Raw genomic sequence first — 15,908 nt, forward strand, 5'->3', positions numbered from 1 at the left:
TGAAACAAACCTTTTCTTTAACTTGAGTTCGGCTCATTTAAAGTTCACGAACAACTCGATTCGACTCGTTAGGTTTTTGTAATTTGGCAAAAACATATGTCTTTGACCTTTAAAAAACCAGAAAAATAATTTAAATAAAACTATATATTGTAGAAAGGTAGCCTAGCGTTTTGAATTTCGCTGGGGATTGCTATGTAGGTCTGTTTAATGGTGATACCGCTGTGTTAGGTTTCCCCTTCACATATAGTATTCTTTGTGCAACTTGCTACAGGAATTCCAACTGAATTAGGAACCTTTTATTTTTAAGTGAGACTCTAGCTCACCGAAATAAAATTGAAGAACTTCGTTTTTTGCTTGGTTATGATTGTTGTTTTCCTGTAGAAAGCACCGGTAGAGGTGGGGGTCTTGCATTATTTTGGCGTAATTCTTTACATTGTCAACTTGTTGATTTTTCGAGTAATCATATTACTGCTGAGATAAATGACATTGTTCTTGGTACTTGGAGACTTACCGACTATTATGGCTATCCTAATGGAGGTCGTAGAACTGCCGCTTGGAATTTTCTTTGACAACTTTCTAATCAATTTACAGGTCCTTGGTGTATCTTTGGTGATTTTAATGATATTCTTGATGCGAGTGAGAAAAGGGGGCGCACCACTAGACCTCCGTGGCTTATAAACGGTTTTCGTCAAGCTGTTATTGATTCAGGTTTGTCTGATGTTCCAATTGAAGGTTATCCGTTTACTTGGTTCAAAAGTCTAGGCACTCCGCGTGCCGTCGAAGAAAGGTTAGATCGTGCACTTGCTAACAGTTTGTGGTTTAATATTTTTTTGAATGCTACTGTTGAAACTCTGGTAGCACCTGCTTCTAATCATTATCCCATATATGTAAATGTTGCTCCTACTCCTCGGCCTCATGTCTCTAAACGCCATTTTCGTTACGAAAATGCGTGGCATCTTGAACTGGGTTTTAAGGATCTTGTTACTAACTCTTGGCAGGAATATTCTACCCATACTATTATTCCGAAGCTTTCCTCTTGCGCGGAAGACATGTCTGTTTGGAAAAAATCACATTGTCATAAATTAAAAACTGAAATTGAAGATTGTCGTCAACAATTGTAGGAAACTCGGTTAGGATCTTTTGGTGAGGACCAAGTTCGCATGTTCGAGCTAAGGAAAAGAATGCAACGGCTACTGTCCCAATATGATGCTTATTGGCTTCAACATGCAAAAACTCATTGGTATAAGGATGGTAACCGTAATACCAAGTTTTTTCACGCTTCGGCTACAGCTTGAAAGAAGGTAAATCTTATAACCTCTCTTGATGATGGTGCTAGTAATAAAATTACTAATGAGCAGGATATGCAAGAAGTGGTAAGGCAATATTTTGTAAATATTTTTCAACAACAAAATAGTGATCTTTCTTCCGTTATTGATGTTATTAATCCGTCTGTTTCTGATTCTGATAATGACAATGAAATGCTCACGGCCCCTTTCTCTAAGGCCGAGTTCAAGGATGCTATTTTCTCTATGCATCCAGACAAGTGTTCAGGCCCTGATGGCTTCAATCCGGATTTTTACCAGCACTTATGGAATTTATGTAATGATGATATTTTCAAAGAATGTTGTGGTTGGTTAGACACGAGACAATTTCCCCCTGATTTGAATATTACTAATATTGCCCTTATCCCAAAAGGTTCTACGCAGGTTAACATGAAGGACTGACGACCTATAGCACTTTGTAATGTGTTATACAAAATCATTTCGAAAGTGTTAGCAAATTGGTTGAAGAGAGTGCTGCCTAAATGCATTTCTGATAATCAATCTGCCTTCGTCCCGGGACGCTCCATTTTAGATAATGCTATGGTAGCAATTGAGGTTTTAGAATTTATGAAAGCCAAGACGCGAGGGTAAATATATTGCAGCCAAAGTCAAGTGAGGTTTTAGCAATTGAGGTCAAGCGATCAGTTTACCAAAGTCCGAAATATATTGCAGCCGTAATGTTCTTGATGACCTCCAAGCTAACATTACAGATATTCTAGGCTTCCAAGTAGTGTTGGGCACATGTAAATATTTGGGCTTACCTTCTACGATAGGCCGAGATCGAAATGCTACTTTTGCTTACATCAAGGATCGTGTTTGGCAGAAAATCAACTCCTAGAGTGGTAGTGTCTCTCCAAAGCAGGTCATGAGGTAATGATAAAATCTATTATGTAGGCTATTCCTTATGTGATGAGTATCTTTCAGCTTCCCACTACCTTACTAGCCTCCATTGAAAAGATGATGAATTCCTTCTGGTGGGGCAACAGTAAAACAACACAAAGAGGAATTCATTGGATGAATTGGGATAAGCTTTCAGCACCAAAGATTCACGGAGGTATGAGTTTCAACGACCTCTCTGCTTTTAATTTGGCTATGTTGGATAAACAGGGATGTAATTTTATTATTGAACCAAATTCTCTGGTGGCACGAATTTTTAAAGCTCGCTACTTCCCGTCTGGATCCTATCTCACGGCCACTGTTGGGCACAACCCCAACTATGTTTGCGCAACATCATGCATGCTAGATTTATTTTGTGTGGAGGCGCTAGATGGAGTGTAGGCTCAGGCGCGACTATTCCTATTCTTAATGAACCATGATTGCCAAATGGGGAGTTTATCAGTATTGATATTCCAGGTGCTCACTTTGTTTATAATTTTACTGTTAACAACTTGATGAATTTATATGATAAAAGTTGGAATGAACAGGTGGTTAGACAAGTTTTTAGTGATGATATAGCAAACAAAATACTACATACGCCACTGGTTTCTCAAGTTGACGAGGATATAATTATATGGAAAGGGGAAAGGCACAGACGTTACTCTGTTGATAGAGCTTACAGGTTATGTGTATTAGAACTTATTGATTCATCTTATAACTGGCGACGGGGGTATTGGTCTGGTATTTGGAATCTAAAAGTCCTACCGAAAGTCAAGAATTTAATTTGGCGCATGTGTCGTGGTTGTTTACCGACTCGTGTCCGTTTGTTGGATAAAGGTGTTACTTGCCCAACTAGTTGTGCTAGCTGCGCCTCCAATCATGAAGATCTTATGCATGTTTTCTTTGCTTGTCCTTTTTCTATACATGTTTGGAATAGAACATGTCTTTGGGGTTCATTGCAACACGCCCTTTCTACCGCTGCCTCAGCTTCGGAAGCTATATTTTATTTGTTAGAGACTTTGTCAGTTGAATTAACACAACGTCTGTCATCTGTATTATGGATTATATGGAAGCACCGCAATCTCAGAGTGTGGGATGATGTAAGAGAAACAAGTGCCACGGTTGTCGAGCGTGCTAGAAACATGCTTGCAGACTAGCAACTAGCTAATGCTCCAGATGTTCTTGAATCTAGATCGAATCATCAACCAACAACGACCTCCACCTCTCAACAACACCGAATCACGTGGCAGCCTCTCGTGGCCGGAAGATACAAATGTAACATCGATGCAGCCTTCTCGTCTAACGTCAACCGTACAAGTATTGGTATTTGTGTTCGCGATGCATAAGATACGTTTGTTCTGGCTAAGTCTATGACATACCGTTGTATTGTTTCGGTGGATGTGGGTGAAGCTTTAGGGATGCACTCTGCTTTGCAATGGTTGAGTGATATGCAGTTTGACAATGTGGATTTTGAAACAAACTCTAAGTTGACAGCTCAAGCCTTCCTTTCTACCAGGAACGACTTGTCCGAATTTGGCTGCATTATTTCCTCCTGTTGTTCTTTGTTCAATACTTTCTTTTCTAACTCTAGGATGGAGTTTGTTAGACGACAAGTCAACGTGGTTGTTCATGCTCTTGCAAGAGAGGTCACGTCTTTAACTAGTCCCGCCGTTTATTTTTATATACCCAATTGTATTGAATGAAACTCTTATTATTAATGAAATGTTATAAGACAGTTTTCCCTAAAAAATAAAATAAAGGTAGCCTAGCCCTTTATATTTACGTTGTATTTCTAATGCACTGCTCTTATATATGCACTCCTCTAATATTTTCAAAACTCCCCGATGTGGGAATAGTTTTGTGCTCATGTTTGTTAAAAAGCCTCGTAAATCTATTAACATTTTTTTTTCTTCCTCTCGCTTTAATATTATAATAAACATTGATTTTTAATCAAATTAGGAATTAGTAATAATTTCTATGAAAAGTGCATAATTATCAGAAGTTATATATATATATCGAGCTGGTTCATGAACCAAACGAGTCGAATCATACTTAAGTTCAAGTTCAACTCATTTATTTAATGAGTTTAATTTTCAACTCAAGTTCGACTCATTTGGTTCGTGAATAGGGGTGGCAAAAATACCCATGTCCACGGGTACCCGTAAGTAAAATTTGTCACGGACACGGGGCGGATAGCTAAACGGGTATCCATGTATATAATAAACGGGTATTTGACTACCCATTATTATATAGATACGGACACAGATTTGATTGTATCCATACCCATACCCAATGATAAATTAAGTAAATGACTAAAACATCTTTATATATCTTACTTTATCTTATCTTATTACTTAAAGTTGTTACCTTATTGAAGGAAATTTTACCGCTCACCTAAGATTCCTCATTAATAACCTATTTATTTTTTTTTTAATTTATCTTATTAAGTTCACCGTTTCTACTTCATTCACATCATAAAACATATTCTAAATAATGTAAAAATCATGAATTTTCTATGGATTATGTATGATTTATGAAATTTGGAATGGATTATATATGAATGTTTAAAAGTTGAAGATTTTTTGTAATTAAAAAAAGTTATTTTTTGTAAAAAAAAAAAGAGTAATAAAAAATCTATGGGTACCTATGAATACCCATAGATACCTCAATACCCATGGATACCCGCATAGTGGATACCCACGAGGGTACGAGGCGGGCGCAGATATCATATTTATCCACGGGACGGGGACGAGTATCATATTATCCGTACCCATGAGTACCCATTGACATCCCTATTCGTGAACCAAGTTCAACGAATCAATTATCAAATCAAATATCGAACTATTTTCGAATTGGTTCGGTTCATTGTCAGCCCTAAATCAAACATAAGAATCGTTCCAATAATAACAAATAGACTAATATGAGATGCCACAGAGATATACCTAAACAAAGATCTCCATACTCCAAGTATGATTCCATGTCCTAATCTTAGTAGTAAATGTCACAAATATATAATCTATGTTGGTTCAACACCTAAATCAACCTATGATAACTATTACTCAAACAAGTTCTACACTCCCAATGCGAGATAGATTCCACCCGTGTTCCCAATAAATAAACAAACTCCCAAATAGGAAGAGATTCAAGTCCAATTCTATTGAAACCAATGCAATGTTTGTACTTTAATATATATTTTTTATTATAAACATAATTATATAAAGACCGATGCATAATTTGTCAAAAAAAAAAAAAAAAGAGACCGATGCATAAAATAAGTCTTAGGAACAATCAAATAAAAGGCTAAACAGAATTATTGATAAAACGCCTAAACCAATTCTAAATAAAAGTCTTACAAGCAAACTTCATATATAAATAAATAAAGTCTTGGCAGTTAAACCCAATAATAAATTGAAAAATTAAAACGAAATAAAATCATGTTCCATACAAGCATAACACTCTCAAAAGTTTCCTAATAGATTGATATCTCCAAATTAGTTGAAGCTTTTGGAAGCATCGGAAAATGCTTTTTCACACATTTGTAAACTCATTTTTAGTTCCCTTAAAGCTCTTAATCTCGATTTCCTTCAAACGCTTTTTCACACATTTGTAAACTTTTAGAGTCAACCCAGTATCTCTCCGGGATAACATTGAACATTGCTTCATAACCCTACAATATAAACAAAACAACAACAAAAAGTTCCATGTTTATAATTTTATATTAAAAGGCATATATGAAGTATAAAATTTAATTTATATACACCATAGAGTAGTATGTTTAGAATGCTAATCAATCATGAACATCAAATGATAAAAATAGTGATTTTTATCCTACCTACTTAAAATTCACAATTAAAAAACAATATTATAATATATTTTTTATGCATATATTCAATCAAACTAAACTATGATATTTATAGCCAAAAAAATAATACTTGTAAAACAAAAAAAAGAAACTATGATATTCATTATATTAATTTCTACAATTATATATATTTATATATAGTGAGTTTTATTTTTTTAAGAGAGAAAATACAAGTGGTACCAAATCCATTGACCAAAAAAAAAATACAAGTGATATCCAACTCAACAAAATAAAGTAAACTAAAAGTATTTTGGTCAAGAACAAAATGAATTTCTATTTAGTTATTTATGATTAGATATTTGCCTCAAAACAAAAATAACTAGATATCCGTATAAAAATATTTTACATCGACAATGTATTCAAATTAAATGCATAATATACACTTTTTTTTTTTGACAAAAAATGCATAATATACACATACATATAGAAAAATAATTGAATTATTAAATCAAATTTATGTAATACTTACAAACATGCGTCTTTCGTCAACAATTTCAATTGTGAGACGCTCTAAGTAAGGGCAGCTTCTTAGCATAAAAGATACTCCCACAAACTCAAAATGGTGCAAAGCGGTCTTCATTATCAAATGCTTAACATTCATTTTCAAAAGTTATGCTAACTATTGAAATATTAACAGACAAATATATATCTTTAGTCTATATTCTAATCTAATTCAAGTCATATAACGGAAAACAAAACTGGTTGCATCACAATTCAGGCATCACAATTGTTAAAGAGAATTTGTCAATGACATCTTCTCCGTGATTTTCAATCCATTTTCTCGCGAAAGCTGAAAATGCCCTTCTTTGAGCATCAACAATTTCAGGAGATTAACCAACTTTAACAAAGAAGAGTTCATTGAACTCTATTTTTGTTGTTGATTTGCATACCTTCACCCAATCTTTAGAGAGAATAGAAGTTCTTACCGCTTCTTTGAACGGCAGAAAGGAAATGATGGCCGAAAGCAATGATTCGGGCAATGAACTCAATATGTCATTGCTCACTACCATGGTTATGTTGCAAGAGAAAATGATCACGATCGGAGAGCTATTACATATTATCATATAATGTTATGTTGTAAATAGTTTTTTTAGGGAGTTTTTCCTAGACAGCTATTACATATTGTCGTATAATAATAATTATTATTATCATTTTTATTTAGGTAGGGATCATTATTATTATGATTGAATAATAGTATATAGCGGAAAAAGGAATAAGATTGAGAACTTTTTCCTTTAAAAAAAATGTTGAACTTTATAAATATTTTGTTATCATTTTCCCTATTTTACTTTTTTTTTTTTTTTTTTTTTTTTTTTTATGTAAATAGGTCTTTTAAGGAAGTGCGTAGGTATGAACACGTAATATTTAGAATTTTTTTAGAGGAAATATTTAGAAAATTACCTGAACTTTGAATACAATGAATGGTAATAGATAAAGATACTAAAAATTGACTCATAATATTCTAATGTTATGTAAAGTCGGATTTTTTTTAAAGGGTTATATAAAGTCAGATGAAATTAAAAATAATGATGTCACAACTTTTTGAGTTTTGACGTTGGAAATAAATAATTGTTGGAGGTAAAATTGATAAAACCATGTTCTTTGGCGAAATTTTTAGCCAAAAAAAATACTACTCACATGCATTACAATCTCGGTAAAGATTGCAGAGATTTTAATTTTATTACTGAATGTTGGAATATGAGAGTTACAGGGTGCCTTATGTTTGATTTAATTATTAAGTTGAAGCTTTTAAAAAATAAGTTGAAAGTGTGGAATAAAGAAGTTTCTGGAATTGTCCACTCCTATGACAATTATGCTAAGAATAATTTGAGTGAAATTCAAAATCAAATTAAATTGGGAGGTCATACTTATTATCTTATGATTGATGAAAAGAAAGCTCATATGATTTTAGACGAAGCCCTACATAGACAAGAGGTTTTCCGGAAGGAAAAAGTTAGGATTAGCTAACATGTGAACGGTGATAAAAATTCCATATTCTTTCATAGAACGTCCAAAATCAAAAACAAAACTAAAATAATTTCCTATATTAGAAATCAAGAGGAGATTATCACCAAGCCCTAGAGAATTATTGAAGAGAAAGTGTGAATTATTACAAAAAATTATTTTCTTCTAACTATTTTTTGTAGTAAAAGATGCTTGTGGAAGAAGTTATCATAAAATTGATTTACATGCCAGCAACTTACTCAACGTGATTCCCTCTAAAGATAAAATCAAGAATGTTATGTTTGATCTGAACAATGAAGGAGCTCTTGTTCATGATGGATCCGAAGCTAGCATGTTTCTTTCAGTCTTATTATGTTTGATAAAATCAATGAATGTGATGTTGTGATAGAATTTTTTTCAAACTAGGTAGTTGCTTCTAAACTTTGAATGCTAACTCTCTCATATTGATACCAAAGAATTCAAATAATGATACCATTGATCAATATAAACCAATAGCTTTAGTAAATTTCAAGGTCAAAATTATTTCCAAGGTTTTAGATGATATATTAGCTCATTACTTCACAACATTATTTCTAAGGAGAAAATAGGATTTATAAGAGGCAGAAATAATAAGGATTGCATTGGACTAGCTTCACAAGAAATTAATATTCTTGATAAGAGAAGCTTTTGTGGTAAATTGGCCCTTAAGATTTATATTTACAAAGGGAGACCAAAAAGTATCTACTTACAACCTATAAGAGATAAGGTTAAGATTAAATTAGCTTCTTGGAAGGCTTTCATTATTTCTAATTCTTGTAGGGTTCAATTAGTAAACTCTATGGTGCAAATTAAGCATTCTCCTTCACACCATGTCCATCTATTCTTGGCCTACAAGTGTATTTATAGAATTAGAAAAAGTCTTAATTGCACTTTTGGACCCCTATCTTTCCAAAAGTTGCGGTTATGGCCCCCTAACTAATTTAAATACAAAACAGCCCCTTATGTTTTGATTCTTTGGCAGTTTTGGACCCTCAGTCCATTAGTGAGGTGCCACGTGTATTATTTAGGGGGCCATGTGGCACCTCCCTAATGGACTGGGGTCCAAAACTGCCAAAGAATCAAAACATAGGGGACTGTTTTGTATTTAAATTAGTTAGGGGGCTATAACCGCAACTTTTGGAAAGATAGGGGTCCAAAAGTGCAATTAAACCTTAGAAAAATGGATCAAAAACTTCATCTAGAGTGGTGACATTTCAAAAAAGAATATTATTATTCTGGCTAGGAAGAAAGTTTGTGCAGATTATGATAAAGGAAGCTTTGGTATGAAATCTCCCATTTGTTTGAATGAAGCAACAAATCTATAACTATAAGGAGTAGTGGGCTATATTACTGAGAATAAGAGTTTTAATATTTGGTGCTCGTTTTCCTTTGTGCTTTATTGTACTCTCCGCTTTCAATACGAAGAATATATTTGGTTCTTATGTAACAGATCATGGAACCATCGGTGCAAGATTTTTATAACTACTTCCATGATCAACATCATTAATGCAATTTGGTATGCAAGAAACCAAATGATATTCAATAATAAGAAGATCCAATGAAAATTCTTTATATCATCTATTATTTCAAACATTAACTCAAAAGTTGTGGCTTCTACTTGTGATTCTCAAAAAATTCAATGTCACATTGCATTCCTGCTTGCATTAGAGATACTTCTGTGAAAAGCAAATTAGGCTTACATAGTTTTAGGTTTATATCTAATTATGGAGGTTTTGGTCTAGTCCCCATTCTTTTTTCTCTTTTTGTTTCATTTCCTTTGGTTTAATATATTTTGGTAGTAATAGCACTTTGTTATTCTACCTTTTTTTTGTCTAAAAAAATGATGCTTGAGGCATGTGACAAATATTATAGCTCTAAAGAATAGGCTAAACCTATAGTCTGGTCATTACCCCATAAATATTTATGAAGGGTTAATAGTGATATTCAATAGTAAGAAGATCCAATGAAAAGTTTTTTATTTTAGAATCTATTTAAAATAGTGAAGCTGATAACTATTTTGTTATGTTTAGACTATACTTTATTATATTTAAGGTTTTATTTTATATGTTGTGATTTTAACAAATACTCTATAATTTGGCACGATGTTTATGTAGTAGATATTTTGTATGGACATTGATTTAATTAAAGTTTTATGTGGTAGATATTGTGTAATTTATCTTTTTGTATGGACATTGATTCACTCATCCTCCTTCCTTTTCATTCTGTCTCATCAATAAAAAAACTAGTCTTCTTTTCTCTTGGGCTCTTATCAAAGTGTAAAACATAAGGCATAGAAATCTTATGTGTGTGTCCCATGTAAACATCATCATGTTATCTCGTCTCCCCAACAAGTAATATCATTATCAAATTGTCAAGGTCTACCAAGTAAAATATGAAAAACATTCATATTAAGAACATCACAGAGTACCTCTTCTTTGTAATGCTTGCCGATGGAGATAGGAACTCTGCAGGATAGTGTTACTCGAATCTAGGATCCCTGCTGCCGATACCTAGGGTGTATGGCTTCTCATGAGGTTTTGTGGATAACTTAAAAGAATCTAGTAATTTCTGAAATACCAGATTCTCCGTGTTACCACTATCCACGATCAGATTGAACACTTTGTTCTTGAACAAGTTCTTGCACTTCCCTTCATCTTTGGATGCTAGTAACATCCTATGCAATGCGAAATTTACCCTCTCATCAAATTCCTCCTCGAACAATCCTCGACAACGGCGCAAAAAACTTGATGGTCGGATTTATGCAAATGTACCAAATCGTTTACCAAGTAATAAAGTGTAAGTAGAATATCGTATTCACAGGGATTATCGTTCCAAGTAGGAAATTCGCGTTACTTATTTGAGAACAACTAAATAAAACAATAAAATAAAAGATAAAGGGTTTAGAGGTTTTGCAATTTAATCTATTTGCAACGGAGAAAAGTTTACCTGTTTTGATTGCAAAATGTTAGTGGTGGTTAATATTATTCGAATCCTCCCTATTTATTTGTTGGAATTACTTAACAATCAAGTCTTATTCAAATTTTAGCATTTTCTATCTAATTGATAAGTTCGTGGGGTTCTACTACCTACCAGCTATCAAGTTGCACCTGCTGATCACACGGGTATGTACATGTGGGGTCTTACTCTCTCAAAGGTATAGGTTCATTTCCCTCCAGATGTAAGTTTCAACCATTACACCATAATTCCTACGAGTTTTAGTGTTTAGGGTTGTCAGTCATATAGAGAGATACACTTACGCTCGGAGGGTTACATATAGGTTCTTGCTTTCTCAGAGGTATTTGAAACAATGACGGATATTAGGGTTCCTAAATTCACAATGTCCTAACGGTTTCTCGTCTCGGTAGTTCTACAAACGAGCGGCTGTATCTCATCTTCCTTACCAAGGTGAAAGAAGAATGAAGTTACTAGCTGATTTAAGTCATAGAGTCACATGTTTCGCTAGTGACCAACTTCGTTGTACTAGTTACTTCCTGATTTGGGCAGCTTTTCACCAATATTAGGCATGCCACCTTCATAAGTATCATTATCTCAGGGTTATGCTCCAAAGGAGAGAAATCTTACACACGACAGTAAAATTAAATAGGATTTGAAAAATAGTAATTAAAATTTTAAATTAAATAAAATATCCAACAAACAGAATAGAGGTTCATTTTATAAACCTAGGCTAAAAAGATTTAGTTACTCATGGTAACTAAAGATAAATTACAAAAGAAATAAAAACATATCATAGAGCTCAATACGAGGATATAAACTCCTCCTGGAAGCTCCTAATGATTGTCTTCCTCTTGAACCATCGTTCTGAATGAGAAATTATGAATGAGAGGGGTGGTATGTATAGAGAGTTTCCACGTGAAGTTTGGCTTTAAAATCGGGCTTTCTCAAATAAAAAGTAGCAAAAAGCTGTTTTGGCCTGATTTTCCCATGCTTAAGGCACATACCAGGCACATGAGTGAAAATTTTACATGCTCGGGGCGTCTGGCTCATGCTCAAGGCGCATGAATGTGCAGTTTTGCATGCTCGGGGCAACTAGGTCATGCTCGGGGCACATGTCTATGCTCAGGGCACCCCATTATGTTTTCATATGCATAAATGTTTGTTTCTTCATCTTTTTTGGTGTTTGCTTCCATGTAAGATGTCTTGGAACTTCTGAACATAATTCCTCCATTTGTAATGTCTTATGAGGCCTTTTGAATCTTCATTCACGATCTTTCTAAAATCTTCAGATGTCTTGCTTTGCCAATTTGCATGATTTCTTCGTGAATTGCATCAAAACACTAAAGAATTGCTATGTTTCGGGAAAAGTAGAATTACATTACTCAAATATAGAAAATATTATAAATGTCCCAAAATCATAAGTAATTGCTATAATACTCCACTTTTTTGGATGAAAAAACTACTGAAAATGACTGAAAAATATGTTAAGAATAACGTAACATGATCTGTCATGAACCAACAAACCCTTACACAAACATGCTAAAGTATCAGGGTTATACCATCTATAATGATGCATGTATCATTTATTAGGTTGTACAATTTAAAAATATAGGTCTTGTTTGAGGTGGTTTTCAAGTCTAAAGTCTTGAAACTCTTAACAACCCAAACTAGTTTGTGATTTAAGTTTTGAAATTCTCAAAAACCAAAAACAATTTTAATTTTGAAATGTTCTCATAACATCTACACCAAAAGCATACTAACGATGAGTATAAAAATAATCGTATCAACCTCCGTTGCCTTTAATTAACTCAAATTTATTGCCTTTGTATGGGCATAAAATCGATTCCACAAACCAATAATGGATTGATCTAAGTGATAAGAGATTTTGGCCTCTTAAGCATGTATTCAGGGATTTGATTCATGGCTCATGCGTATGAAAAAAACCTGATTGAAGGAGAGAATCCACCTTGTGTACCCCATAGGTTCCCCGACAAAGATTAGTCATAAACAATTTAAAAGGATATGGCAACGAACTGAAACCGCGGTGCAACCTAGAATGACAACATAACCTGGAATGATGATGCACTCAAAAGTGACGTCATAACCACGCTAGCAGCACACGTAGGAACAATCATTCATGGAAGGAAGCAAGTCAAAAAGAAACGTGTTACAAGATGACAAATAGGGTTGTCCAATACAGAGGCGGCAACGAGCAAGCCATAACTGGTGTGGAGGTTGTTGGTGAAGAGTGGGCGATGTTCATAGAAGAGGAAGAAGGTGTTATGGAGGACGAAGGAACAATACGCAAAAGGTCGCAAAGAGTTAAAATAGAAAACAACAATCAATGTGTAAGACATAGTTCAACTAACAGTGTTGATATTGTTAAATTGAGCACTTTCATCAGAGTTTGACACATTATGTGAGGATTTCAAATGGTGTTTATTTGTTTGTCTAAAAAAAATTGTTACCAACAATCAAAAACAAGAATTCGTTTTTGGTTAAGTAGCTTGATAACTAAAAATTCAGCTTCAAGGTAAATAAATTGGGTGTCCAGGATTCGAACTCCACTCCCTTACGAAAACAGACAGTAACTTGTTTTTTTAGTTGAGTTTTAGGAAAAAACAGTTATGAAAATAATATAAAAAAAACTCATTTTACCCTTTTTGGTATTGAAGTTGATTTTCAAAATCCAAACTAAAAATTCAGGATAACCCTCCGACCCATGATTAATATCCCCATAAAATATAAAAGTGTCAATTACAATTGAGATAAATTTATTTTATGAACAAGTTTTTCTTGATGGAGTCCATTTTTCTTTATACAAACTAGCGGAAAGACAGACACAATAGTATCCGTCTGTCCGCTCTTTCTACTGCGCTAACGCATGTGATTATTTTATTATTTTTGTTTGTATAATTTTGATTTAAATTTTTTAATTTTTAAATATTATGAAAATTATTGATATATTGATTTATAAATAAAATATTGTCAATGCATATAACAAAATTATTTTTTAACTCAATATACTTTAGTTTGCCTGCATATAAGATTAAGGTAAAATAATGATCGTTTATTCTAATAGTAATTAGTAACATCATAACATAAATGTGTGTGTTGTGTAAAAGATATCATAAATAAATGTATAAATGACATGTTATGTAAAAGAAACATTGCTATGATTGTGATAAATGAATATCTTTAAAAACTACATTTTTCGTAAAGTCTTCATCTTCTCCTTCTATTTTCCCTTCTTTAATGATAACTTTTGTTGAATTTTGAGAAACTCCTCTTGATAAAGCTACATATAATTGACCATGGCTGAAAACATGTCGTGGAAGATAGATTCCGACATCCGACATTAGAAACGGTTTGCCCTTGTGACTTATTTATGGTAATAGAAAAACTTAGTCTAACGGGAAACTGTTTTCTACTAAGCACAAAGGGAAGTCATGAACTCGCATTTGTTTTTAATTTAATTATGGGCAAGAATGCTCTTTTTTTCAGCATTGCTTCATGTTAGGATTTCCACATCCAACATATTCTTAAATAAACCAAGACATAACAATCGTGTTCCATTATATAGGCCATAAAAAAGGTGCACCTTTTTTTACCTTTAAAATATGTGGTGGGATACTTCCTTAAGCAGCTGAGTTTAGGAATTCCTGTTGATATAAGTTATGAGTATCTCTTCAACCTCGTTAAATGACAACAAATTATGTTATTCTCCTGAAAACTAATTGATAATTATGTCATTCATTTTTTGAACATCATCATTTGTAGGTGTAATTATGGCTCTTTCGACCATATATGAATTATGATATTACTCCTCGTCTATGAATCACATACACTCCTCATATTAAATGTGTCTAAGCACGTGTTGTGTAACACTCCTATTTCTATTAAAGCAATTAAACATGCGAATAATACATTTATTCAAGAAATAGAGGTTACGCCACATTCAAAATTCAAAAACCAATAAACATGTATATAAACCTCAACAATCGCAGCGGAATATAAACCAGAGTAATCCAAATATACATGTCATGAATCAATAATCACATCAACATAGATGCATCTCAAAAATCCCAACATACGGGTAATCTCCAAACATAACAAAAGTCCAACAAAAGCTAATCTAGACTGACACAACAAAGCCTAGATCAGAGCCGACTAAACACTAAACACCGATATCGGAGAAAGCTCCCGATATCCACCAAGCACAAAACTCACCAAGCAACTATCCCTGCACAACGTCTACCCATCCATACAGACAGGTAGGCGGTTAAAACCACTGGGGGTAAGTATTACATCATCATAATCAAAATAACAGTTAAAATGAAAATTCAATATAAACATCATGCACTTGATCAATAATATTCACATATCAATACTTACATCACACCCCAATATCTCACATCAATAATCATCAATCACATGTGTCATGAACAAATATCAATTCACAATTATTCATACACAATCACCAATCACATACATCATGAACAATCCTCAATCATATTTCATGAACAATCACCAACCACATTTATCGATAAAACTCATGTCATGATATGCACCTATTGACACATATATGCATGTGGTACCAATCTCCTCAAGGTCGTCACCCATATCCAGACCACCAAGGATCTCTGCAAGACCGAAGTCCACAAACTAGATCTCAAAAGATCTCTGCTAGGCCGGAGCCCAATAACGAATAAAACATCGTAACTAGATCTCAAAAGATCTCTGCAAGGCCGGCGCCCAATAATGAATAAAACATCATATAAAATCTCAACACGACTATGATGCATGGACATGTACAAGGACTCGATAATGCGACGACAATCCACAATTTTCACCTCAATATATAGGACAACACCCAATTATATTGATTACCTCCACAACATTGCATTATC

The sequence above is a fragment of the Medicago truncatula genome, chromosome 5, assembly GCF_003473485.1.
Source record: "Medicago truncatula cultivar Jemalong A17 chromosome 5, MtrunA17r5.0-ANR, whole genome shotgun sequence".
Classification (NCBI taxonomy): domain Eukaryota; kingdom Viridiplantae; phylum Streptophyta; class Magnoliopsida; order Fabales; family Fabaceae; genus Medicago; species Medicago truncatula.